A 27656-nucleotide genomic window follows, 5' to 3' on the forward strand; every position below is an offset into this window, starting at 1 on the left:
ATGCACACAAACACCACCAACATACCCCATAACCACACAATGACAACTATACCACAAACACTTCAATGTAGGCATAGACAAGCAATTTTGCAACAACATACATACACACACACCATGAACTGCATGTAGCATTGACACACAATCAGTAGCAGTGAGCACACATCCAAACAATGACACTGGTGACACATCACGTACAATAAACAATCAAGGAAATCCACACATGCAGTACTGTCACGGGCCGACACCTACTTAGGACCTCAACACCAATGAAGGAATCCCCGTAAAGTGCCCTGTGGGCACTTAAGAGAGAAGCTTTGCCTCCCAGGACGTGAAGCACTTCTGGGGTCGCGACCTTATGACGTGGTCCTTACCGGAAGAGAAGGGAATTGGAGGAGACGCGACGCTGGCCCCAACCATCGAGGGAGAAAAACCCACAGCTCCAGGAGGGAAGGACGATGCGGGACCAGCCAAGCCCCTTGAGAACCCACAGGGACAGGAGAAGAACAGGGAGGAGTCGCCGAAGGTGCAGACAAGGAACCCGGCTTCCCTCCAAGGAAAAGATCTCATGAAGCAGCCCAGCCACGCTCCAGGAGGAGTGTGGCTCCACAAGGTATGGGCCTTTTTGAAGGAGGGTCGGGCATCATCAAAAAGGCATATAACAGAACCGGGGTGGGGAGACAGGAAATAAACCCCAATAACGAACTGGAGACTTTACCGCCCTTGCATGCAACTAAAAAAAGTTATCACTGATGTCAGGGTGTAAAATCACAGTATGCACACTTGAGAGAATAGTATTCCACCTTCATTTATCCCCCACACCTCCCTGGTGCCCTGGTCTAATCCCACCCCAATAATACCCCTAAGGGGACACTCACCTGATACTGTCCTTTTCTGTTATTTTATTTGAGGGACATCCTGAGGAAGACTGAGGACAGGACCAAGTCATGACAGTTTCAAAGGGTCCCTGTCTGGACAACTAGAAAACAGAAAAGGAAACACCTGTTAAAAGAGATGTTCCTAAGCCAAATTCTTATGTTCAAGTTATTTTTTTAGTTGTGGTTTGAGAAAGACAGTAACAGAAAGGGACAATAAAAGCCATATCATTCAACATTTCCCTAAAGACCCCTTTCTACTTATTCCTTAACCTCACAAGCACCATACACACTGACGCACACGACACCACATACAATCCTATAAGCAAGCAGTCAGACAGATTACAACATGCCCCTGGCATGCAACAACACAGACACAACCCATACACAGACCTCACACATCGTTGCACACAGATGCACACAATGTCACACTACCACGTAGAAAGAAGCCAGAACAAGCATCTCAACTTGGCAACCACAGCAATGTGGGCAGTTGTATTTAACAACAAAATAATAAAATAAACTATATACAATATGTGCCAATGGCAAGTCCAATGTCCAGAAATTCTCGACACTTTGTCAAAAAATCATGGCCCCAACTTGACTCCTGAAAGCAAATAGGCCTCCACATCATAGGGGCATCAATGGGACAGACAGGCACCTCAGGGGTGTGGGGTTGGTGTGGGAGACTTTGATGTGGAAGGGGCATGTTTTGATTTGGGCTTGGGAGGGATGACTTTGGCACTGGGAAGGGTGGATTTCTTGTTGAGTGGAGGAGCAGGGGAAACACCACAGGGGGCACCTGGGGAACGGGAGGTAGAAGGGCCTGAGAGGGGCTGGGGACATGGCGTTTACAGGGAACACAGGGTGGGAGAGTTATAGGGAAGAGGTCAAGGGTGGCAAGGAAAACTTTCTTAGGTACACGGGGCGGTCACATGATTGAGGTTCTGAGTGGAAGTAGAGGGAGTGCTTGTTTGATGTATTTGTGTGTTGTATGTGGATGCTAGTGTGTGCAGTGTGTTCTTGTGTGTGATGGGTGAATGTTGGGTGGGTGAATGGGTGCATGTGTATTCCTTGAGAGGAGTGGGGTAGAGATTCAAGGAGAGGGAATGGGAGATGTGTGAGTGAATGTTGCGGTGGTCTGTGCAAGTGAGGTGGATGTGCTGCAGGTGGCAGAGTAAATAGTTGTGGTGAATGAGGATGTAGTGTGTGGGGTGTGTGTCTGTGAGTCTACTGTTGTGGTGACTGAGGGTATGACAGGAATTCTAGCAGGAGCAGTGTGTGATGATGCAGTGCTGGCAGGTGTGAGTGAAGATGTGACTGTAAGGGAGAAGGTGAAGGGGGAAGTGTCTGTTGTTGTGTTTGTAGATGTGTGTTGTGTGTGTGCATGCCTGTGAACGTTTGTGATGCTTGTGACTGTGTATGCGCACTTTGGGCCTGATTCTAACTTTGGAGGATGGTGTTAAACCGTCCCAAAAGTGGCGGATATACCACCTACCGTATTACGAGTCCATTATATCCTATGGAACTCGTAATACGGTAGGTGGTATATCCGCCACTTTTGGGACGGTTTAACACCGTCCTCCAGAGTTAGAATCAGGCATTTGTCTGTTATAGTGGGTGTATGCTGGTCTGTAGGTGTGCTTCAGATGGGTGTAGGGAGAGGGGTTTTGTATTGGTAATAGGTAGCTGGAGGGAGATGGAAGCTGAAGGGACACTGGCTGCCATCTTTAATACTGGCTGCCGTCAACGAGGAGGCCAGAGCCTGAAACGATCTCTGTAGGCCACACAAGGCACGTGAATGCCTTCCAGGAACGCATTGGACTGCTGCATCTGGGATGCCAGTCCCTGGATGACATTCACAATGGTTGTCTGCCTCACAGAGATGGACCTCAGAAGGTCAATAACCTCCTTGTTGAGGGCAGCAGGGCTGACTGAAGCAGGGGCAGAGGTGCCTGAGGCGAAGGAGACGTCCACCCTCCTGGGTGAGCGGGCACGGGTAATTGGGTGGGGTGCTACAGGAAGGGCGGTGCCGGTAAGAGAGGTGGCAGACAAGGATGGTGCTAGGGTGGTCCCAGATGAGTCCGTAACGGCCAGGGAACTGCCATCATAAGAGGAATCTGTATCAGATGTGTTGGTTGCTCCAGTCTCCCCGTGGTGCACCTCTCGCCCTCCGACCCACTGGTCCCCTCGGCTTCACTGGTGCCCGCCTCCTGTGTCCCATGGGCTGCTACATCCCCACTTGCCAGTGCCCTTCCTCCTTTGCCAGATGATGCTAATGCACACATAGACAGAGGTGGAGAGAGAGAGAGGAAGGAATGGGTGAAACAGAAAGGGGGGAAATGGTGATAACCCACACACCCACTTCACATACAAACAATACATATTACAGTCCCTGCAAGGCAAACAAGAGACCATTATGCAATCATTTACAATTGAGTCTTGCAAGCGATACTCAAGCTCATAAGAGATCACCCCAATGCTGCAGCCTAAACACCTCAAAGAAGCACTACATGCCTATCAACTGCATGAATGACTTATACAACAATCCAGCCCAGGAACATACCCAAACACATGTCATCCATTACGGTATGCTACAAATCTGAGCTGAGAGGGACTCAGCACACTAACTGACAGGAATGTGTGGAGGGCATGTGGTACAGAGGTACATTGATATGGCAATTGAAGCAATAGCAATGTTCACGCAACATGCCTGTCATTACCCATATGCAGTGCCAATATGACCACCTTGCACTACTACAGTACATGCAGAGATGGAGGATGCAGCCAGTGACATGATAGTATACTTGCGCGACCCATATGTACAGATGAACGTGTGTCACAGTACCACCACTTCTTTTCCTGTATGGATCAACATAGCTAACGTGACACATTCCTACATGATTGGTGTGACAACCAGGACTGTACATTCCCTAAATCTCATCTGACCACGTACATTCCAAATCCAGTGAGGATCACAGTACACAACCATGAAGATGTCACCTAACAGTCAAAACTTACCCCTTGTGGCTGCTGTGCTGCCTTCAAGCTCCCATCCAACTCTGGGTAGGCCAACACCATTATGCAGGCAATTAGGGGGGTCAGGGTCATACGGGCACTCCTCCCACATTGGGAGGCCGTTCCCAGCTGGGCCTCTGCAGTCTTCTGGGCCCAGCATTTTGGGTCCTCCCACCACTTCCTGCAGTGGGTGCTCCACCGGCTAGGGACGCCCAGGGTCTGCACTTCCTTGTGGATGGCTCTCCAGAACCCTTTTTCATGATGGGCGTTGACTTGCATGGGAAACATTCAGAAAATGGGGGACATGATGTAAATAATACCAATACATTTGTAACCTTTGACGACACACAACAAACAAGGACCATACACCCTGCCAATATCCCACACATATCATGTGCATGCAAAACACCTGATCAGACATGACATGTCAATGTGCACACACATATATTGTCAAACACCATTCAACATGTGGGACTAAGGACGTTGTAGTGACCTGTTGCCCTGGAGCACTGTACAACCGCCCATACAGTTTCTCCAGTTCCTCTGTAGTGAAGGCTGGAGCCCTGTCCCCTGCAGTGCGTGCCATCATTGCTCCAAGATACAGGACACAGCAGCACACAAAGTGGAGGTCTGTCGTGCCCAAATACCAGGAGTCAAGTGAGCTGGCCCATACAAAATTGCGGTTTCAACCACAGCGTCATGACCTTCACCACCGGCGGTGATCGTCATTGGTCCCAGTCTCCCAGTCAATGTTAACCAATGAGTAGTTGCACAGTGGTTCAGAACGCTTTCCACCATGACAACTCCCGCCAGCAGAATGAGGTCACTCCAGCTGTCCAATGCATGCCGGACAAGCAGATGCCATATTAGTCTGTAACATGACTGCCCTGGGTTCACACTGCATAATTATCTGCATGTCAACACAAATAGATACATTAGGTCACACATTGTGGATAATGACCCATGTAGTGAGTGTCTGTTGACATCACCACACTTGTCATTACAGTTGTCAGCATATATGATCCGTATGGTGGAACACATGGAAGGTGTACATGTACATGTCCTGTATACGTCCATTGTCACAGGGATTAGGTGCCATCGTCTGTTTAGGAATGGGGTGTGGAGTAATGTGTCTTCCCACAACATGACAGCCAACTTGCATGAGTAAAACTATGTGAATGTCGAATGTCATAATTGGTGCCCTACATTGTGAGGGGTTCCCAGATTGTTGTTTGTGTCCCCAAACAGATATTGCCACAATGAAGTGATGAGGAATGCACCAGTTTACTGCCCACTCGTAGATCTTGATACCATGCAAGAGCGCTACATCATCCTGACCTATCGACTCAATCGTAGGTACATCAGGGAACTGGTCACCCAGTTGAAGCCAGACCTCCTGCTGGGTTTGAGAAATCCCTATGCCATTCCTCTAACAGTCCAGGTGTTGTCAGTCCTGCATTTTCTGGCAAGGGGCTCTTTTCAGGTTACAATGGGACTGGTTGCAGAGATTTCACGGCCCCAGTTCAGTAAGGTGTTGTAGGATGTGCTGGATGCCCTACTCCAGCATGAGCACAGATACATTAGGTTCTCACAACGTCCTGAATTGCCCACTGTAAAAGCAGCCTTATACAACATATCAAATGTCTCAGATGTAATTAGGGCCATTGATGGAACTCACATCGCCTTGGTACATACGAGGACCAATGAACAGGTCTACAGAAACCGTAAGAGTACATACTCGCTCAATGTACAAGTGGTGTGTCTTCAGACGAATACATAACACATGTAAACATTCCTGGGATCAGTACATGATTCCTACATCCTGAGGAACAGCAGTGTTCCGACAGTGATGTCACAGCCACAGGGACAACGGGCCTGACTCATAGGTATGTGTACTGCTCTTCCTGTCAGACATTTGTACCCCTCCATACACAGTCAGCACTCTGCCTAGCATTGTTACCTATAGTCATGTTCTCTTTTCCACACAGGTGACTCCAGATACCCCAACCTGCCCTGGCTCCTGACACTTGTGAGACATCTAACTACAGGAGGGGAGAACAGGTCCAATGAGGCACATGGCCGGATGGGGCAAGTGATTGAGCTGACTTTCAGTCTCTTGAAAGCTAGATTTTGTTGCCTCCATGTGTCCGGTGGTGCCCTACAGTTCCGACCAGGGAAAGACTGCAAGATCATTGTTGCACGCTCCATATTTTGGCCCTCAAAAGGCACATCCCACTGTTGGAGGAGGGGGACATTGATGCTGGAGCAGTGTTTCGGGTTGGTGACTCTGATGCTGAGGGGGAGGCAGATGAGGATGAGGCACATGACAGCAGGACTGTCATGATTCATCACTACTTTCAATGATGTACAGGTATGTGTTAATTGTGTGTCATTTTCACATGGAAGATGTATTGCTGAACCAGTCTGTAGCTAGTATTTGCATGCATCAAGGTGTGTGGGGTCTATAGCATTCCATCTTGCTTTCCGACCCTGAAAGGTAGGTGACTTAACATGAGGGGTAGTGGAAATGCACTGCTGCTAACGACATGTGTGGAATGTGATTGTGGTACAGCCTTATAGTTGTACCAAAGGTTTCGGGTCCTCAGTCTGCCTCTTTGGGGAAATGTTAGAGGGACTCAACAGTTTTGTCCTACTACGTAGGCATGTCATGCTGCAGTGTCAGCTGCTGTGTGGCAAGTACCTGTTCCTGACTACTCAGAGGAGTGAACAATTGAGGATGTTACCTATGTTACATCTTTCCTGTCCCACATGTGTGTGAGTGCCTATGCATGCCCTAACATATGTGGTATCATAGCTTCTGGGCCAGTCATCCTGTGTATGTTTTCAAATGCTGTGGATGTATGCCTTGGTTCACATGCCTTACAACATTGTGCCTGTTTCCATTTCATTTTCCCTCTTCAGGTCACAGCTCTGTCTGGAAGCTGATTACTGTATTGTCTGTTGCCATCGTTGAGACTTGATATCAATATGATTTAGATGTACTTAAGCACCTGCTGGGGTGTCACACTAGATCTGTCTCTTCAACATTGTTGTGGTGCAGACATGTGTATATATTTGCTGTTTGGAAACAGAATTGCCACTACATACAATGAAAAGACGTGCACCATGACTTGTTCAATTGTGTTTATTAAGTGTATGACATCACAGTCCAGAGGAGTGGGGTAATGGTCTGGGTGCTGATCAGAGTGGGTGGTACAGCTGTTTGACTCACAGGTCCTGTATCCATTTACCCGGTATGATGTGAACTTGGTTTTGGACAGCCAACAGGGTGTGACAGTTCAGAAGAAGGATCACTTCCTGGTGGGGGGATTGTTCTTGACCTCAGGTCCTGCAGGATGTCTGGATGGGTGACCTCTTTTATGGGGGTCCCTCAGCTGCAGGGGTAGGAATGCTGGTGGCCTGTGGGTCCTCCTGCTGGGCCTCCATTCCAGTAGCAGGGGCTGATGTTGTTGGTAGTGGTGTTGCCTGACTAGGGGATGGGGCCTGCTGTTGGGTAGAGGATGTCGGCAGAATATTGTTCAATTCTTTGAACTCCCCTAATATGGAGACTATGGTGGCAATGAGTGCCTGCCACTGCTGCATGGCCTCCTGGTGGTATTCCCCCTGCAGCCTTTGGGTGTCCTGCAAGGTGATTATCTGGCCCATCTTGTCTTGGGTTTGCTGGTAGGCTCCCAGGACTCTGGTAAAGGCCTCCTGGCCAGTCGTGTCCTGTACCTGCCTCATCCCGGGACCCACGATTGCCCTTCCACTGGCACTTGCCCCTTGTGCTGGTGCCCCTAGTGCAGTGTGCCACCTCCCATTGACACCAGGACTGTCATTGCCTTCGGTTTGCACTGTCGACTCCTGCCCATGTCCTGTGGGGCACACTGATGTTTGATGTGACCTTTGGGCACTGGTATGGGAAGGTGGGCTCTGCTCTGCATTGGCTGCCACAGGGGAAGTGGTTTCAGTTGTGGGCAGGGTGAGGTGGGTGGAGGTGGACTGAACTCTCATGCCTGATTGGCCAGCTTTGTCGTCCATATCCAGACTCCAGGGAAGTCCTCCCCTATTCGACCTGCTTCCAGGCCTGGGCTTTCTGTCACTGAGCTCTTCTGCTGTGTGGCAGTACTTGGGAGACCTGTGTAATGAGAGGTAATGAGATGTATTGTGTCAGGTGATGGTATTGTAGCAGTGACACACATGGTTGTATGCCATCTTTGACTGGATTTGCAGGACAGTAATGACATTGACAGTTACCAGTCCACTGCTTGGGTTACCATCAGTGGAATGTTGCAATGGGCCTATTTTTGAGAATAGTTAATGTTTGTCTTGCTACTGTCATTGCCATGTACTGATGTGCATTTCTCATACTGATTGGTGATGGGGAGTGACATGGTTTAACGCGCAATTGCAGAGATGTGATGTGGATGTAGCAGTCATGCAAGGGTAGAGAGTGTTGCATTGTGGTAGTTGTGGTACTTGCTTCAATGTGAGTTATCCATGCACTAGGTGGGCCTGTGAGGGAATGGTGTCAGTAGGGGGCTGTGGCATGCAAGGGTGGGTATTGGGTCTATGGTGGGCTTTTGCATGTTAGGGTGGTGTGAGGGGGTGAGAGGGTGGAGGGGGTACATGCTTTGCAGGGGGGCATGTTGGCCGGAGAGCACAGTTGACTTACCAGTGTCCTGTCCACCAGGAATTCCTGTCTGGGGGAGGCGGTGGGGCCCACCACCAGTCCTCCTGACTGCGATTTGGTGCCTGGAAGACATGGCCCGTACCTTCCCCCTAAGGTTGTTCCACCTCTTCCTAATGTCCTTCCTTGTGCGTGGATGGATCTCCACTGCATTCACCCTGATGACTATCCTCTGCCATAAGTTGTTCTTCCGGGCTAAGGATGTCTGCTTGACCTGTGCTCTAAACAGTCGCAGCTCCACTCTGGCAATTTCGTCAACTATTACCCTCAGCTCCTCGTCTGTAAATAATGGTTTTTTTGGTGGTGCCATGCTGGTTGTGTTGTGGGTGGGGGTGTATGTTGTGCAGGGATGCTGAGTGTGCTGTTTGTTGGTGTGAGTTTGTGTAGTGGTATGAATGTGTGCTCTGTGGTGTTTGTGTGCAGTGGTGTGTTGTGTGATGCATGTTTATTGTGACGGTGCCTGTGATATCTAGGTGCAGTGCCGCCTTTCAGTGTACTCTTGGTTTACTCTATCAGTGTTTCTGGTTGCAAAGGGTTATGCATATGTGTGGGTATATTTAGTAGTGCTGTGGATAGGTATGTGTATGTGTCTCAGGTGTTGGGTAATGGTATTGCATTGTCCAATGTGGAGGAGTGTTCTGGTGGTGGTGCCTTTTTGTTTGGACCGCCAATGGTTTGCCACCATGTTGGGACCGCGGTGTTGATTTATGATTCGTTATTTGGCGAACAGAATCTTCTCGGTGTGGCGGTGCTGGTGGTGCAGCCACATCCTTCATGCCATCGTATTGACCGACTGTGTCGTTTTTTGGGTGTATTTTGGGCGGTGCTGTGTGGGTGTCTCGTAATGCGGCAGTCTTTACACCAACATCTCTGGTGGTCTTTCGGCGGCCTCTTGCACTGCGGTCTTCGGTAATGACCACCAAACTCGGAATGACGCCCTCAGACATCCTCTCATAGACACACACTCATACATTAATACAGGCACTCTCAGACCTAGTCGGACATAGTGAGGCATACATATACATGCTGTATTTGGTTGACCATAACACCTTGGAAAGGTAGTGGCCACCATTTAATGAAGCGGGGTATGGTCCGACGGATGGAAATAGGGGTCAGGCCTATAGAAGGGGTCAAAGAAGATGTATTGTGTCCCCATGGGAGCTATTAAATTATGTCTGAGAGACCCCTTGTTCGATTTAAAAAGATTGAAGCCTTTTTTTTTATATGATCTCGAAGTCACAACCCCCAATGTGAAGACGCCATGGCGTTGCAACTACAATTAATTTTTTTACAACTATAAACTAAGGCCCTCATTTTGACCCTGGCGGTGGGTGATAAAGTGGCAGTAATACCGCAAACAGGCTGGGGGTAATTACTGCCAAATTATGACCATGGCAAGGAAATCTCCCATAGACAGCCAATGTACCTCACTGACTGCCAGGTCGGAAAAAACAGTTACCACGGTGGTAGCCGCCTACAGCCAGGCGGAAGACAAAGTACCTCCCACCATATTTTGACACAAGAAACCATCACCATTTCTGGGGCAGTACCAACGCCATCAAAAGCCAGGTGGAAACAGAGCACAAAAGTCAAAGAATTCACCATTGGAGACACCGGGAACAAACACGCTGCCATGGAATCTGAAATTAAAGTCTTCCCAATGATCTTCTATGATATGCTCCACCTGGAACACCAACACCTCCTAGCACACAAGGGAGGGTGGGAGGAAAACGACAGTGACATACACACATGCACAACACATACCCCACACCCCACACACACATGCCATACACATAACCAGCTGCATTACAAAAACAATTAGACCCCGAAAATCTGCTGAATAATGCAAGGACATCAGGAATTGACGAAAGTGATTGTAATCAGTTCAACAGCACATCAATATTCCAATTTGGCCATGACACAGATATGTACACTTGGTTAAAAAAGGGACACTGCCCAGTCCATAGTTCAAAGGGCCCACATGGCCAGAGTCCAAGGTCCAACTCGAATCCTGCACCAATCCAGATAGAACACTGCAGGGGCATCAGTTGTGAAATAGGCAGGCACCTCAGGGGGGACACCTCAGCCGGATGCGGGAAAAAGACCACTGGTTCTGGAGGGGGCAACATGCCCATTTCTTTGTCCGGGAAGTGCAAGGCCACAGTCTGTCAAATGGGTGTCTTGCCTACTGGCTCTTGAGGGGGCAACATGCCCTGTGCTTTGTCCTGGAGAGTGCAAGGCCACATCTCACGAGTGAGTGTCTTTCCCACTGGTTCTGGATGGGGCAACATGCCCATTGCTTTGTCCTGGGGAGTGCAAGGCCACAGTCTCTCAAGTGTCTTGCTGACCGTGATGGCTGCACTGTGGTGGTGGTTTGGGGAGGCTCCTGTTCAGCCCCTGTACTCTGTGATGGCTGCACTGTGGTGGTGGTTGGAGGAGGCTCCTGGTCAGCCTCTGCACTCTGTGATGGCTACACTGTGGTGCTGTTTGCGGGTGGCTCCTGGTCATCCCCTGCACTCTCTGATGGATGAACAACCATGGCGGTGTTTGGCTGACAGCTTCCACTGGCATAGATTGCCTCCTCTCCTCCTGGTCATGGATGAGGGATCCCTTACCCTTCCTGGCAGGGGTGGAAGGGCTCTTCCCCCCTCTGCCTGGTGGTGCAAGCGTCTTCCCCTTCTTTCCAGCTGGTGCAGGCTCCTTCCCCTTCTTTCCAGCTGGTGCAGGCTCCTTCCCCTTCTTTCCAGCTGGTGCAGGCTCCTTCCCCTTCTTCCAGTTGGTGCAAGCTCCTTCTCCTTCTTTCCAGCTCTTGCAGGCTCCTCCCCATTCCTCACAACTGGTGCAGGCTCCTTTCCCTTCCTCACAGCTGGTACAGGCTCCTTCGCCTTCTTTGCAGTTGGTGCCGGACTCTTCCTTTTCATCCCAGGTTGTGCTGCCTCCATCCCTTTCATTATTGTTGGTCTGCTATCCCTACCACCACAAGTAGGTGGTGCTACCGCTGTCCCAGTGGACTGTTTGGCTGAGGTGCTGGGCTGGGTCCTTGCTACCCTGCCCATACGTGTAGGACAAGGGCGGGAGGGGGAGGGAAGAGGTCAATCGTGGATGGAAACACCTTTTAGGTATGTTGGGGTGAGGAGAGGGGGGAGTAATGGAGTGGAGGATGAGATAGTGGTTGTTGGAGGTGTATGTCTGCTGAATTTGGGTGCAGGTGCATGGGCTGTATGCTGTTGTGAGGTGGAAGGCTTTGGGTGTCTGAGTGCTTGCATTTGTCTCCTTTAGGAGGCAGGGACAGACACAGTGGGAGAGGACACAGGGGACGCGTGCATGGATGTTGTGGAGGAGTCCGCCAGTGAGTTGTGTGTTCTGCTTGGTGTGGTGATGATGCTGGTATTGGATATTGATGTAGTGCAGGCAGGTGTGAGTGTAGACACAACTGGGTGGGAGGTGGAGGAGGAGACAGAGGAGACAGTGGATGTTGTTGTGTCTGCAACTGAATGGTGTTTGTGTGAGTGCCTGTGGGATGAATTGTGGTGCTTGTTTTTGCCTGTGCCATACTTGGGTGTTGTCTTGTGTGCATGCATGTCTGTCTGTGTGCTTGGGATGGGTTGGGGTTGAGGAGAATGGGACTGGGAAGTAGAAGTTGGAGGGGGGACGCAGGAAAAAGGGACAATGGCTGCCATCCGAGAGGAGGCCAGAGCCTGAATCGATCTCTGTTGGGCCGCCAATCCATTGTGAATGCTCTCCAGGAATGCATTGCATTGCTGCATCTGGGATGCCAGCCCCTGGATTCACAATGGTTGATTGCCCTACAGAAATGGATCTCAGGAGGTCAATAGCCTCCTCACTCAGAGCAGCAGGGCTGACTGGGGCAGGGGTTAAGGTGCCTGGGGGAAGGAGAGGCCCACCCTCCTGGGTGAGCGGACACAGGCAACTCGCTGAGGGGGCTACTGGGAAGGTGGTGCTGGCACGGGGTGCGGCTATACCTGCAGCTGGGGTGGTCACAGAGGTGTCCACAACCCCCATAGAGCTCCCAACGGAGGAGATATCAGAGTCTGTGTTGTTCCCTCCAGTCTCCGCCATGGTGCTCCCCTCACCTCCGTCCCACTGGTGCCCCCGGTTGTGTGGGATGCAGCTCCCTCTGTCGCCAGTGCCTCTGCTCCTCTGCCAGATGATGCTAATGCACATAAAAACAGGATGACAAAAAGAAGGATACAGAGGGTCAATAACTGCACCAACACCACTGTTGGCATACACAGCACCCTCATACACAGGAAACAGGCCTATGCAGTAAACATGACAGTACCAGAAAAATGGCAACTCACAAAGGAATGAGGAGGAGCACACACTGCCAACTGCAGCACACCTGGGACCCTCGCAGCCCTGCCCAGAAGTGAATACTAACAAGCTAGGTAAGCAGTATTTTACATTCAAACCCTTAGCCACCAGAAGACCTACGCTGCTATGTCTGGTCTGGCCTAGTGGCACCCAAGGTCACACAACCACCACCCAGATACCACCCCACCAGTGGTAAGTTGGAATGATAGCCACTGTACTCACCCCCTTGTGGCTGCTGTGATGCCCTCAAGCACCTATCCAGCACAGGGTAGGCCACTGCCAGTATGCGAGCCATCAGGGGGGTCAGGGTCCGATGGGCACCCCTTCCTCCTTGGGAGGCCATCCACAGCTCGGCCTTCGCGGTCTTCCGTGCCAGGCGTCTCAGGTCCTCCCACTGTTTCTGACAGTGGGTGCTCCACCTACAATGACCCCCAGGGTCTGCAACTCCTTGCCAATGGCATGCCATGTTCTTTTCTTTTGATGGGTGCTGACCTGCAGAGGCAATACACACAGGGGAACACCATTAGACAAACAGTCCAGCCTGTCACACAAATGGCCCACCATACCTGTTTGCATCACCATTGGCACCCACATAGTCTTACCCACAACATGTACACTGCCAAGAGGACATCAACACACCCCCCCTTACACAAGGCCTTCACACGCAACGCCATGCATTCAAGCCACATGCATCGTGACCACAGAGTACTCACCTGTTGGTCTGGAGGCCCATACTGCAGTCTGTACTGGGGCATGACCCCAACCACCAGTCGCTCCAACTCCTCAGAAGTGAGGGTTGGGGCCCTTTCCCCGGTCACACAGGCGATGGTAGGTTCCAGACACAGGTCACAGCAGCACATGCAGTGTAGGTCCTCTCCTATGGAAGGTCAGGAAACAAGTGAGGAATCTGATAGAAAATGCCGTTCACGTTCATGGTGGTGCATACCTTCACTGCCAGCGTAGATCCCCATTGGCCAATGTACCCCATAGGGTCCAGTATTAATCAATGAGGAATTGCACGGCAGTTCACGACCGCCTACCGCCAAGGCGCACAACGTCGGTGGCATTACCTCACTTCCACCTGTCCCTCCACACAAGCTCGGCAGTCACCATTTCAGGGGGGAGTGAACAGGCCTGTCGATAATTGCTGTGTCACAGGATCAAAAAGCACATACTTTATAAATTACACTGTCCCATAACATGTTTGCATGATGTAGACTGCAATTGTGGCTCCATTGTTCAGTTTGTGACAGCCTACTCACTCTTGTGTCCCTTAGATACCTACTGCTGCGGATGAATAGGAGATAGAGACATACCTCTGTGTCAGACCCCTGGTGGACTTGGCTACACTGGAGGACAAGCACATAATACACACCTATAGACTGGACAGGGCCACAATCACAGAGCTATATGCCCAATTGGAACCCGACCTGTTATCAGCTATCCGTCATCCCACTAGGATCCCCCCTCTTGTGCAGGTTCTGTCAGTGCTCCATTTCCTGGCAACTGGTTCTTTCCAAGTGACAGTGGGCTTGGCAGCAGGAATGTCACGGCCAATGTTCTCAATCGTGCTACCAAGAGTCTTGTCTGCCCTGATAAAACACGTGTTCAGCTACATTGCTTTCCCCCAGGTTAAGGATTAGGCCACTGTGAAGGCCAGGTTTTATGGAAAGGGACATATCCCCAATATAATTGGGGCGATTGACAGAACACATATTGCATTTGTACCCCCCGCCACAATGAACAGTTGTTCAGGAATCATAAGAGTTTCCACTCCATGAATGTGCAGACAGTGTGCTTGGCGGAGCAGTACATCTCCCACATCAGTGCTAAGTATCTAGTGTCAGTGCAGCATGCCTTTATCCTGAGGAATGGCAGCATCCCAAATGTGATGTCCCAACTACAGCGGCACAGGGTGTGGCTAATAGGTGAGCTCTTGTTCCCACCCACTATATGTTGCTGTATGCCTATGGTGTTGGCTATATAGGATAGTGTCTGGCTAAATGTTGTCCCTCAATTCTTGCAGGTGATTCTGTGTTCCCAAACCTATCATAGCTGATGACCCCTGTAAGGAATGCCAGGACAAGGGCTGAAGAACATTATAATGAGGCACATGGGTGAACTAGAAGGATCATTGAAAGGACCGTTGGCCTCCTGAAGGCCAGGTTCAGGTGCCTCCACCTGACAGGTGGATCCCTGTGCTACTCACTCAAGTAGGTCTGCCAGACAGTAGTGGCATGCTGCATGTTGTACAACCTGGCCATCAGACGGCGTGTACCTTTTCTGCAGAAGGAGGAGACTGGAGATGCCCCTGTGGCAGCAGTGGACCCTGAGGACAGTGAGGATGAGGAGGCTGAGGATGAGGATGTGGACAACAGAACATCAGTGATATGTCAGTACTTCCAATGACACACAGGTGAGATGGTGCAACTTCACATTTCTATGAGTATTTGTGTATTCTGTGGCATTGGCATGCTGCCATTAACCACTTCTTTGCCCTACTTACTGTTACCTATGGATATTCATTTTGTAGATGTTGTTGATATGACAACATTGTCCTGATGTGATCACAACAGCCAGATACAGGTCATTAATTCTATGCTCATATTACTTACAGTTCATATGCAAGGTTTGTAGCTGTTTCAATCAATACAAATTAGCAATACATGAAATGCTAGTAGTCGGGTTTAATCCAAGGGTGTTTATTGGTCTAATATATAGAGGGGAAAGTGCAATGGAATGGGGTGATGATGGAGGAAAGTCCAGGGTATTGTTCCTGTCTGTTTGTAGCACAGGTGAATTGTCCATGGGATATAGGAAGGGGAGCAATGGCAGTTCAAGGTGGACAAGGTGACTGAGTGGGACACAAGGGGACACAAGGGGGACAATCAGGATAGTCTCATTTTCTGGTGGTGGCCTTGGCAAGTGTCTCTGCCTTCTGTCTGGTTCGCAGGGAACGTTTGCGGGATGGTTCACCTTCTGCAGGGTAAGGGGTGCTGGTGGCCTGTTAGTCCTGTGGCGGGCCTCCTGGCCACTAGCAGCAGCGGAAGTGGAGGGCTGTTCAGATGACTAGCTAGTGGCATGGGCCCGGTGGTGTGCTGTTGCACCCCTCATGATGTTGGCCGTGTATGCCAGCACCACTGCTATGGAGATCAGGGTGTTGTTAATGGCCTGCAAGTCCTCCCTGATCCCCTGAAACTGTCCCTCCTGCAGCTGCCTGTTCTCCTGCACGTTGTCTAGGATCTGGCCAATCTTGTCCTAGGAATGTTGGTAGGCGCCCAGGATCTCAGAGAGTGCCTCCTGGAGAGTCGGTTCCCTGCTCCTGTCCTCCCGCTGCTGCACAGCAGTCCTCCCAGTATCCCTGTTGCCCTGTGCTTCTGTCCCTGAACAGTGTGCCCCCTGACACTGACCCCAGGTCCCTTTTTGTGTTGTATGCGAGGTGTGGCCTGTGGTCCCTGTAAAGGTGTGCACACTGCTGATTGACGTGTCCTTCAGACAGAGGTGTGGGTACGCTGGGTGGGTGCTGTGGTGTTGGATCCTGATGGAGGAGGCACTGTGGTGGTCAGTGGGTGGGCTTGGGTGACCACCTGTCCAGTGGTCCCTGATGGGCCAGGTAGATCGTCCAGATCCTGAAGTCCAGAGTTACTGTAATCACTGTGGGCCTCTTCTGTTGTGGGACTGGATAGTTGTGGCACCTCCTCTCCAGGGACAATTGCGAGGGTACCTGTGGGGATGTAAATGACGTACTATGCTTCAGGTGTCTGACATTTGTATTTCTGTAGCTTCCCCTCGATGGTTGTTGTTCCCCTGCCAGCTTTTGCTTGTGTATGTTGGTTTATTGTGGTTATGTTAGTTTACCTATGCTGTGCATGCTTTGGTGATGAGTGTCCATGCAGGGCTGGGGGGGGTGTCCATGCATTGGTACAGCATGAAGGGCTTGGCATTGGGATTAGTGAGAGGTGATGGTGGAGTGTGTGGGATGTGGTGGAGTGATGGGAGTGAGAGTGAGGGTGTGTGATGGCATGCAGGTATGGGAAGTGATAATTGTTAAAAGTAGATTTACCAGTGTCAAGTCCTCCTCCAACTCCAGTGAGTCCCTCAGGATGCAGTAATGACAAGACTTGCTCCTCCCATGCTGTAAGATGTGGGTGAGGAGGTGGGGGTCCACCACCACTCCTCTGTATGGCGAGCTGGTGTCTTGCTGCAATGGAACGGACCTTCCCCCATAGGTCGTTCCACCTCTTCTTGATGTTGTCCCTTGTTCTTCAATGCTGTCCCACGGCGTTGACCCTGTCCATGATTCCCCTCCATAACTCCATCTTCCTTCCTATTGATACCTGCTGCATCTGTGCTCCAAAGAGCTGTGGCTTTAACCTGATGATTTCCAACACCATGACCCTTAACTCCTCCTCAGTGAAACGGGGGTGCCTTTGTGATGCCCTGAGGGTTGCGTGATGTGTGTTGGTGTGTTGGGTAATGTGGTGGGGTGTGTGATGTGGAGTGCGTGAGGGGTGTATGGGTATGAGTGGTGTGTGGTGTCTAGTTGGCTCTGTGCTCTTCTTCTCAGTCTTGTGGTGACAGTAGTTGTTGGTAAAGAGTTGTGGGTAATGTGGGTGGGTGTTTTATAGTGGTGTGGGTGTGGTGTGTTTATGGGTGTCAGGTGTGTGTTGTTTGAATTGTTCAATGTAGTGTTGTTTTGTATGTGGATGTCCATTCTGAGCGCGGCGGTATGTACTGCCAATGGTTTACCACTGTTGAATGTTCGCTGTGGTGATTTGTGGGTCATAATGTGATGGGCGTTGTTCTGTTGGCATAACGGTGTGGGATTTGGGACCACCAGTTTATCACTGACCTTTGATCTGTCTGATTTTTGTATGTGGCTGTATTCTGTCGGATTGGTGTGTGTGTCATAATATGGTGAACAGATATTCACCAGCGCGGTCGTAAGTTGGCGGCCGTCAGTGCAGCAGTAAGTGGCATTTATTGCCAATTTCATGATGAGGGCCTAAGTCTTTAATTATCAGTAAGTAGAGTTTACAAAGTAGGGTGGCTCTAAGAAGAGCCTTTGTGCTAATTGTGTGTATTTGATTAATACAAATAAGAGCGGATGTAGAGTTTGAAGTAACTCAGAAGTACCCTGGTGCATTCATTTTTAAAGTGAACACTATCTTTTCTTCATATTCCTGGCATACGAAAGTGTGACTTATTACTGTAAATAAAACCAAGGTTACGGTCTCTGAGGTATGCAGAAACAGTTTTATTAACAAGTTTCCTGGCTTTGTCAATCTGTGGACAGAATGTAGTTGACCAGCTCCTTTTCTGTCTCTGACATGTGTTTGAGAACACAAATGCTGTGTGAAGGGAAAATGTCATTAACTGACTAAAGGTATCCTTCATTAGGATTTCTAGTCCTACCCAGTCAGTATGCCTTGGTCATTACCACCACAGTTGACAATCATGAGGTCAGGGGTTGGCAACCTCTAACTTTAACCCTCTCTTTAACCCAACCCAAGTAATATTCACATTAGGCAAAACCAGGTCCTCGTTAATGCCACTCTTCTAGCTTACTCACTTGCCCAAAAATCATAGCTGTGATCTGCGATCCACACTCTCAGCATTTTGAATAGTAGGAACTAGTAGTAGCACTGAGGAGAAGGATGCAGTTGACTGAAGAAGTTTTCAAAATGTGAGATAGTTAAAATGGAAGGAAGCACTGGGTTTAATAAAAAGCAAAACATTGATTGGATGTTGAAAATAGATTAGTACAGAAAAGTAGATTGTTATTTAGAATATTAAAATAGTAGTTCTCTGATTGGGTGGCATTATTTCACAAAAATGTATGGAGCTTGGATTAAGATTAGAATTGCTAACAGTCAATTACACCTGCTACAGAAGAAATTAAAAGCTAGCATGCTACTTGGAACTTTTGAACCACTGGTACAGCGGAGTGTTGCAAAAAAGGTTGCTACGGCAGTTGAATCAAAAGACTATGGGGGGAGGGAGGTGACATTGAAGGATAGTGCAATAGTAGAAAACAAATTGTTTTTGGCAGATTATGAGTTGGAAAAGAATATTGTTTTTTAAAGTCAGTATCATACTTATATACTATATGTTCATACAAAATCACTGTAAAATAATTGTTAGTCCACTTTTGAACCCCTGTCTGGAGTCACAGTTTCATCTCAAACTTACACGGGGACTGTGCTGAGAGATGCAATAGAGTTTTGACTTTGATAGTATGCAACAGCACATTAGGCTTCTTTATGGGAGGAAAACAAGGGGTTAACAGACAATAATCATTCAGGTGTTGGGTAACTGAAAAGAAACTTGAGACACAGTTTTTGATTCATTAACCACCACAGTACCAGTCAGAGCAGAGTTGAAAAGGTGAACATTAAGGTTCCCTTGGTGTGAGAGTGGAATACTATTCTTATGCTGAGGTTTCAAGATTACACAAAGGAAAGCATACACAAGAATTTATGAGACTATTATAACCACCAGCAAAAGCTTTTTATGATGTATGTAAATTAGAGTATACATCTTATTGTGTATGCATATTCACAGATGTGTGCATAAATAGGATGAGTAAAAACTTATAAAAGGTACAGAAATGTACACTGCTTGAGAGTGAGCATAACAGGTGTAGCACCTGTAATCTAAACGTATAGTAAGACATTTATTGCATGACAAAATAAAAAATGCTAGTTCACTGCGAACTATGATTTTTCCATACTCCAATCGGTTTTCAATAGCAACTTAACTTTGAGTCCAAATAGTTTTGAACACTTATTTTTTTAGTTACATTTAGTAAACTTTAAAGTATGTTATGTATAGGGTATGTGGCATATAAGGTAAGAGGTAAAGTTTGATTTGGTAGTTTCTCAAATGTGCAGTGGGAGACCTCATTTGTAAGTTTTGGCACAGGGTGGTACTGCCATATTTTTGCAGCAATGCATTGTGTACAATTAAAATATTAGGTTTGCTACGTATGAAGAATGTTTGACATATTCATATAATTTTACCCTTTCTTGTACAGAAACTGGTACCTAGCAGAAATGCAGACACTGTTCTACCATACTTTAAGGGTACCTATGTTGCACGGATGAGTGTTTATATATAATAAAGGTTCTTGATCTATATATAAAAAATAATTAAAACATTTTTCCTCTTTCTATGTGTGGTGTATAATGCACTGGACATACAAAGAGGAACAAATCGAGAACAAAATGTGATTTGTCACTTTTCTATTACTTTCACCTTAGTCATGAGGTGCTGTAGGATTGTGATGCATTTACAGGTTTGTTAAATTGGGAATGCATCAAATTGTGATATATTCTATATCAATATTCAATCTTTATGTTGGTCGAAAAACCCCATAAAAAGCAATATAATGTTACAAGCATTCATATTAAAATAAATAAACTGAATACAATTTGAACGACAAAGAATAAAAATTATTTGCTGCATACAATACTTTCTGTGTAACAGTGTTTACAATTAAGTCCCCAGGCATTGGAACTTTAGATCAGCCCTCCTCATTACAAGTCCTATTGATAGCAAGTTGATAGCAAGTGTTTGCTTATTGCAAGGACTATGCACGAAGTGGTATCACTCTTCAATATTCTTTTAGCATCCAGGCGCATCCTAAATCCAAGGTTTTTACATAGGGGTCAAATCCATTTCCCTCTCGCTTTTTTGTAGGCTGTGCAAAAGAACACAACATGTGCAATATTCTCAACACATCTCAAAGTGCATAATGTACATAAAGTGCAATTTGCTTCATCCTATGGTCTTGGCATTAATATAAAGTACATCATAGCAGATCTTCCTATATAAAGTCCTTGCGTGATAAGGTTGGATTACATCTAAAAAATCTTCAAAACATGGTATCGACTTAAAAAACGAGTTTAGATGAGCGTCTACCCAAATGTGGTTCTCTATTAGTCCTATCTAGAATACAACCTCAATACACTTGTTTCTGTTGGGCCTTTGAGCTCTGTGTCAATGTTTGAAGCTGGGACCAATAAGAGGATAGCTCAATTTTACACAACCATTTTTGCATGTGCCTAAGCCATGGAAAGGTTAGTCCATTGTAGAGAAACATTACTTCGTCAATACCCTCTCTATAATGTACCAACTCCTGTGTGAACCATAGTCTAGGGGCCTGATTTAAACCTTGGCGGACGGCGGAGGCCGTCCGCCAAGGTTCCGCCGCCAAATGACCGCACCGCGGTCACAAGACCGCGGCGGCCATTCTAACATTTCCTCTGGGCCGGCGGGCGCTCTCCAAAGAGCGCCCGCCGGCCCAGAGGAAATGCCCCTGCAACGAGGACGCCGGCTCAGAATTGAGCCGGCGTAGTTGCAGGGGTGCGACGGGTGCAGTTTGCACCCGTCGCGTATTTCAGTGTCTGCATGGCAGACACTGAAATACTTTGCGGGGCCCTCTTACGGGGGCCCCTGCAGTGGGCCCCGCGGCACCCCCTACCGCCATCCTGTTCCTGGCGGGAGACCCGCCAGGAACAGGATGGCGGTAGGGGGTGTCAGAATCCCCATGGCTGCGGGGAGGATTCCCCCGAGCAGCGGAAAGTCGGCGGGAGACCGCCGACTTTTCGCTTCTGACCGCGTCTGAACCGCCGCGGTCAGAATGCTCGTGGGAGCACCGCCAGCCTGTTGGCGGTGCTCCCGTGCATGCAGGGTCAGAATGACCCCCTATATGTGTTGACTGGGAATACCCCACAAAACATCTATGGAATACAATTTTTTTAAATAATATGCATGAGAGTCATGTAAATATTATAGGCCTTTACATGGAATGCATACAGTCTTGTCTACACTAGGATATCTATGTACATATTGATTCCAACACTAAGACAGCCAGGTACACACCTATCCAAACAGTAACATCCTCAGGTACACACTAATACTGAGACTAAGATACACAGAGACATGCAATGTCACACTTATGAATATAGTAATGTACTCGGATGGACAGTGATGCATGTCATACAATATCCCGGAACACATTGATCCATGCATTTACACCTTGAATTACAGATTTATTTATGCAGTAAAATACTGACTGCGTGAGACATTCAGACACATACTGATGCATACATTTGGAAAACTAGGCCCACAGAAAACAGTAATGGAGTCATTCGCACACTAAACCATAATGCAAAATATAGACATAGATATTCCAATGTGCCATAATACATAATATAAGTAGATATTGATGAATAAACTGAGTTATCAAGGATAAAGTCATGTTTGCAGTAGCATACAAAGGGCCTGATTATGACCTTGGTGAATCGGATACTTCATAACAAACGTGACAGATATCGCCATTTTACAAGTTCTATAGGATAAAAAGGAACTTGTTTACAGTGAATGGGATATCTGTCACATTTGTGATGGAGTATCCCATCCGCCAAGGTTGAAATCAGGCCCATAATGACAGAATTTTATATGCAGTCATACACTCTGTGACATAGTGATCCATACAGTAACACAGTAACGTACCCAATTATGTGTTAACTGACACAACCAGGAACAGATTTACACATAAGGTGAAATATCAGTAGCCACAATTCTGCGTGCACTAATTTGCCTGCAGACATAGTGATGCATATGATGAGAGTTAGAGGCACATATTTGCAGATACAGTGAGATACTCCAGCACATACTGATGCCTACAATGAAACAGAGAATTTGACACTGATGCCTATAATAGCAGAGACTTGCATTGTTTGCTTTAAACATGAAAAGCAACATATACAGGGGGTCATTCCGACCCTGGCGGTAAAAGGCTCTTACCGCCGGTCAGAAGACCGCCATCATACCGCCGCAACACACACAGGAACCCAACATCATCACCCACACCACATCTACACACAAAACACCACACACCACCACACTCATCACCACAAACACCACCCCACACCTCATCCACACCACCCCATGGCACCCCAAAGACACCCCAGGTTCACGGACCAAGAACTCAGGGTCATGGTGGAGGAAATAATCAGGGTAGAGCCCCAGCTCTTCGGCACACAGGTGCAGCACACCACAATAGCCAGGAAGGCGGAGCTATGGCAAAGTATCGTCGACAGGGTCAACGCTGTGGGACAGCATCCCAGAAATCGGGAAGACATCCGAAAGCGCTGGAACGACTTACGGGGGAAGGTGCGGTCGATGGTGTCAAGACACAACATCGCTGTGCAGAAGACTGGCGGCGGACCCCCACCCACTCCACCCGAATTCACAGCATGGGAGCAAGAGGTCTTGAACATCCTGCATCCTGAGGGCCTCGCTGGAGTAGGCGGAGGAATGGACTCTGGTAAGTCTAATCTCAACTACTTCACCCCCCCAACCACCAGCATGCCAACCCACACCCCCACCCTCACCCCTAACCCCCCAGCACACATACTCCCTGTTAATGTCTCACCAGCACAACCCACCCAACCCAACCCAAACCCCTGAATGCCAACACAAACCATGGACACCCATCACCTAAGCATGACCACTGCACATACCCATCCCCCCCCACAAACCACCCTCACAACTCCTCCCACATGGGACTGCCAGCACTTGGGGACAAGGGCACCCACAATTCGCACGCCACAGCACACACAAAATCAATAACCATATTCTTTTACCCCTGCAGGACCCGAACGCCAACACACCGGCCAGGAGGGTCCAGATTTGTCCATCCCACCCCCAGAACAGGCCCCCAGTGATGACAGCAGCTCTGTCGACCTAGAACCTGATGACCAGCCCGGACCATCGGGGACCTCTGGACAGTCGGTTACCCTCAGTCAGCCCCAGGCCACAGCAGACCTACCCCCCTCAGGAAACACCAGCACAGCACCCACCCAACGGGCCCATGCTTCTGTCTCCAGGACAGGTCAAGCAGCGGTGTGTCTACCAGTACAGGGCACCCAGGGTAACCCACAACCCCAACAACAACAGGGACCTGGGGGCACTGGTAGTGGGCACACCGTCCAGGGGACAGAGGCCCAGGAACAAAGAGGAACTGGGAGGGCTGCTGTGCGACAGAGGGAGGACAGGCCTAGGGAACCCACTGTCCAAGAGGCCCTCACCACCATCATGGGAGCGTACCACCACTCCCAAGAGACGATGGCGGCGGTCCCGGCCAGGTTCCAGGAGATCCAGGCCATGCAGGAGGGCCAGTACATGGGGTTCCGGGAAGAACTGCGCAGCATTAGTTCCGCAATGGGTACAATCGTGGTGGCACTCAACCAGATTGTCACCACATTGCGGGACCATGTGGCCCCCCAAAGGGCCCCTGCCACTAGCATGGAGGAAGAACAGCCCACCACCTCCGCCGGCGCTAGTGGTCAGGAGGCCCCGACACAACAGCAACGGCCCTCCCGGACCCCACCCCCTGCAGAACAAGAACCACCCCGCAAGAAAGGCCTGAGATCGAGGAAGAAGACAGAGTAGGATGTCAAGACCCACGCCATGCACGGAAACCCCCGGATGTCATCCCACCGTCCCACTTGTTTACCCTGTCCAACCTTGAACTGCCCCTGCTCCACCTTCCACAGGCATATGGACCATGGACTTGTAGGAACGACAGTCTGGACACTGCCATGGACATGCCTCCACCATCACCCTGTTTGAACTATACACCTATTTTAAAACTTCAATAAACACAATTATTGCACATTAACCAACTGGATTCTGCTATCTATTTATTTAAACCAAATGTATTCGATATAACCAACAAAACATTTCTAGTTACATTGTGATGACAACATACCAGTGTCACACAGCGGTAGTCCATGGGGAAAAAAAACAGAGGGCACTCCATGGGGATCAGATCACTGAAACAGGAAGTGATATACACAACTAAGTTACCATACATTGGGGTGAAAGGTCAGACAGTAGAGAGCCACTACAGTTACAGATATAATACAATGCTGGAGTAGATTATTACCTGTGTGTCACTGGAAATACTGCAGTATCACTCTGTCCCTGTTGTCTGTGTCGTCCTCTTCGTCTTCCTCCTCTTCACTCTCCGCAGGCTCCACAGCGGCCACAACACCACCATCTGGACCATCCTCCTGCAGGAAAGGCACCTGGCGTCGCAAAGCCAGGTTGTGAAGCATGCAGCAGGCCACGATGATATGACACACCTTCCTTGGTGAGTACATTAGGGATCCACCAGTTATATGCAGGCACCTAAACCTGGCCTTCAGGAGGCCGAAGGTCCGCTCAATCACCCTCCTAGTCCGCCCATGGGCCTCATTGTACCGTTCCTCTGCCCTGGTCCTGGGATTCCTCACTGGGGTCAATAGCCAAGGCAGCTTTGGGTACCCAGAGTCACCAATTAACCACACACGGTGTCTCTGTAGCAGTTCCATCACATAAGGGATGCTGCTATTTCGCATGATGTACGCGTCATGCACTGACCCTGGGAACTTGGCATTTAAATGGGAGATGTACTGGTCAGCCAAACAGACCACCTGGACATTCATCGAATGATAATTTTTACGGTTCCTGTACACCTGCTCATCGTCTTTTGGGGGAACCAAAGCCACATGGGTACCATCAATGGCACCAATGATATTGGGAATGTGTCCAAGGGCATAGAAATCACCCTTCACTGTAGGCAAGTCACCCACCTCAGGGAAAATGATGTAGCTCTGCATGTATTTCATCAGGGCAGACAACACTCTGGACAACACCTTTGAAAACATAGGCTGAGACATCCCAGATGAAATGGCCACGGTAGTTTGAAATGATCCACTTGCCAAAAAATGCAGTACTGACAGCACCTGCACTAGAGGCGGAATCCCTGTGGGTTGGCGGCTGGGTGACATCAGGTCTGGCTCCAGCTGGGCACACAGTTCCTGTATAGTGGCACGGTTGAGTCTGTAGGTGAGTATGACGTGTCTTTCTTCCATTATCGACAGGTCCACCAGCGGTCTGTACACGGGAGGATTCCTCCGTCTCCTCGCAAGTCCCAGCGGACGATGCCTAGGAAGGACAACATGGAGCACAGAGTCAAGCAACCCACAGGTAAGTGCCCACAGCATGCCCAGTACACAAATCTCTCGGGATTGAATGGCTAGTATGATTGTGGGTGCAAGGCCTAGCCATGTGTGACGCAGTAGGAATGAAGCCATCTGGGCCCTTGAAATGGCGGCTGCCTGACCTGTGAAGTGTGACAATGTGAAGTGAGGTCATTGCGCAAGCGTGGCACACCGTGGCGGTAGGCGGTCGCAGTCCGTGGCAAAAAGCCGCATTGGACAACATTGAACCCTATGGGTTTCAGGAGCCAATGGCGGTGAGCGCCGGCGGTCGCGGTACGCACCGCCGCGTTACGCACCGCCGCGTTACGCACCGCCGCGGCACGCACCGCCGCGGCACGCACTGCCGCGGCACGCACCGCCGCGGCCGTAACCACCATTTTCTCTCGGCTTGATCACACGAGACCTGAGCATCCACAGGAGAGGACCTATACTGCAAGTGCTGCTGTGACCTCGGTCTGGAAGTGACAATGGCTGCTGCGACTGGGGAAAGGGCCCCCGCCTTCAGTTCCGAGGAGTTGGAGAAGCTCGTGGACGGGGTCCTCCCCCAGTATGCGCTACTCTACGGGCCTCCAGACCAACAGGTGAGTACACGGGGGGCAATGCATAGTGCCCAATGCCTGGGCTGAGTGGGGAGGATGTGCGATGGAGGGGAGGGCAGCGAATGACGAATGCATGGCACGACAGATGAGAGCATGTGCCACATGGCAAGGTTGGGGAGGGGGGGCCACTCACATCGAGCATGCAGAAAAGGGATGATATTTCTCTTTCCCCCTGTACATGTCACATAGGTCAGCGCCCATCAGAAGATTGACATTTGGCGTGCCATCGCCAAGGACGTCCGGGCCCTGGGGGTCCACACCAGAAGGGACACCCACTGCCGCAAGAGGTGGGAGGACATCCGCCGCGGGAGCAGGAAGACCACAGAGGCTCTGCTGGGGATGGCCTCCCAACCTAGGAGGGGTGCCAGTCGTACCTTGACCCCCCTGATGTCCCGGATCCTGGCGGTGGCCTACCCCGATTTAGATGGGCGCTTGAGGACATCACAGCAGACACAAGGCGGTGAGTACCAGCACATTCAGCTATTTTGCGCGCAGTGGAGGTGCCTGGGTGGGGGAGGAGGGCTGTGGGTATCCCTAGACCAAGGCGATTTCTGTAGGATAGGCCCGTCCGTGAAGTATGGTCCTGTGCCCCCGCCCCCCACCTCTGTAGGGTGCCTAGTAACGCGATTCATGGATCAGTGTATACTGTGTGGGCAGTTGTCGCCCATAGGCTTGTAGGGCATGTCCCAGTGAATGAGTAGTGTACCCCAAGTGCGAAGCGTAGTGCAGGGGGCTTCTGTCTCTGTCCTCTCCGCCATCGGTGTCCCCAATGCATGCACTCAACTTGTCTTTATGTTTTCCACCCCCCCCCCATTTTCTTTGTTTTACTGTGAATGTGTGCATTAGCATCATCAGGCGGAGGAGAAGTGGCATCGGCGCAAGAGGGAGCTGCATCTCACATGGCCCCGGAGGGCCATGCAACGGACTCCGACATGACCAGTGAGACGGAGGGCGAGGGGGGCTCCACCACGGGGACCCGTGGAGACGGCAGCGACACCGACACGTCCTCGGAAGGGAGCTCCCTGCGGTGGCAGCAACATCCGTGCCCACCGATCCTACAGGTACAGCCGCCACCCAGCGCACC

This window comes from Pleurodeles waltl, chromosome 10 (genome assembly GCF_031143425.1).
Source record: "Pleurodeles waltl isolate 20211129_DDA chromosome 10, aPleWal1.hap1.20221129, whole genome shotgun sequence".
Taxonomy (NCBI): Eukaryota; Metazoa; Chordata; class Amphibia; order Caudata; family Salamandridae; genus Pleurodeles; species Pleurodeles waltl.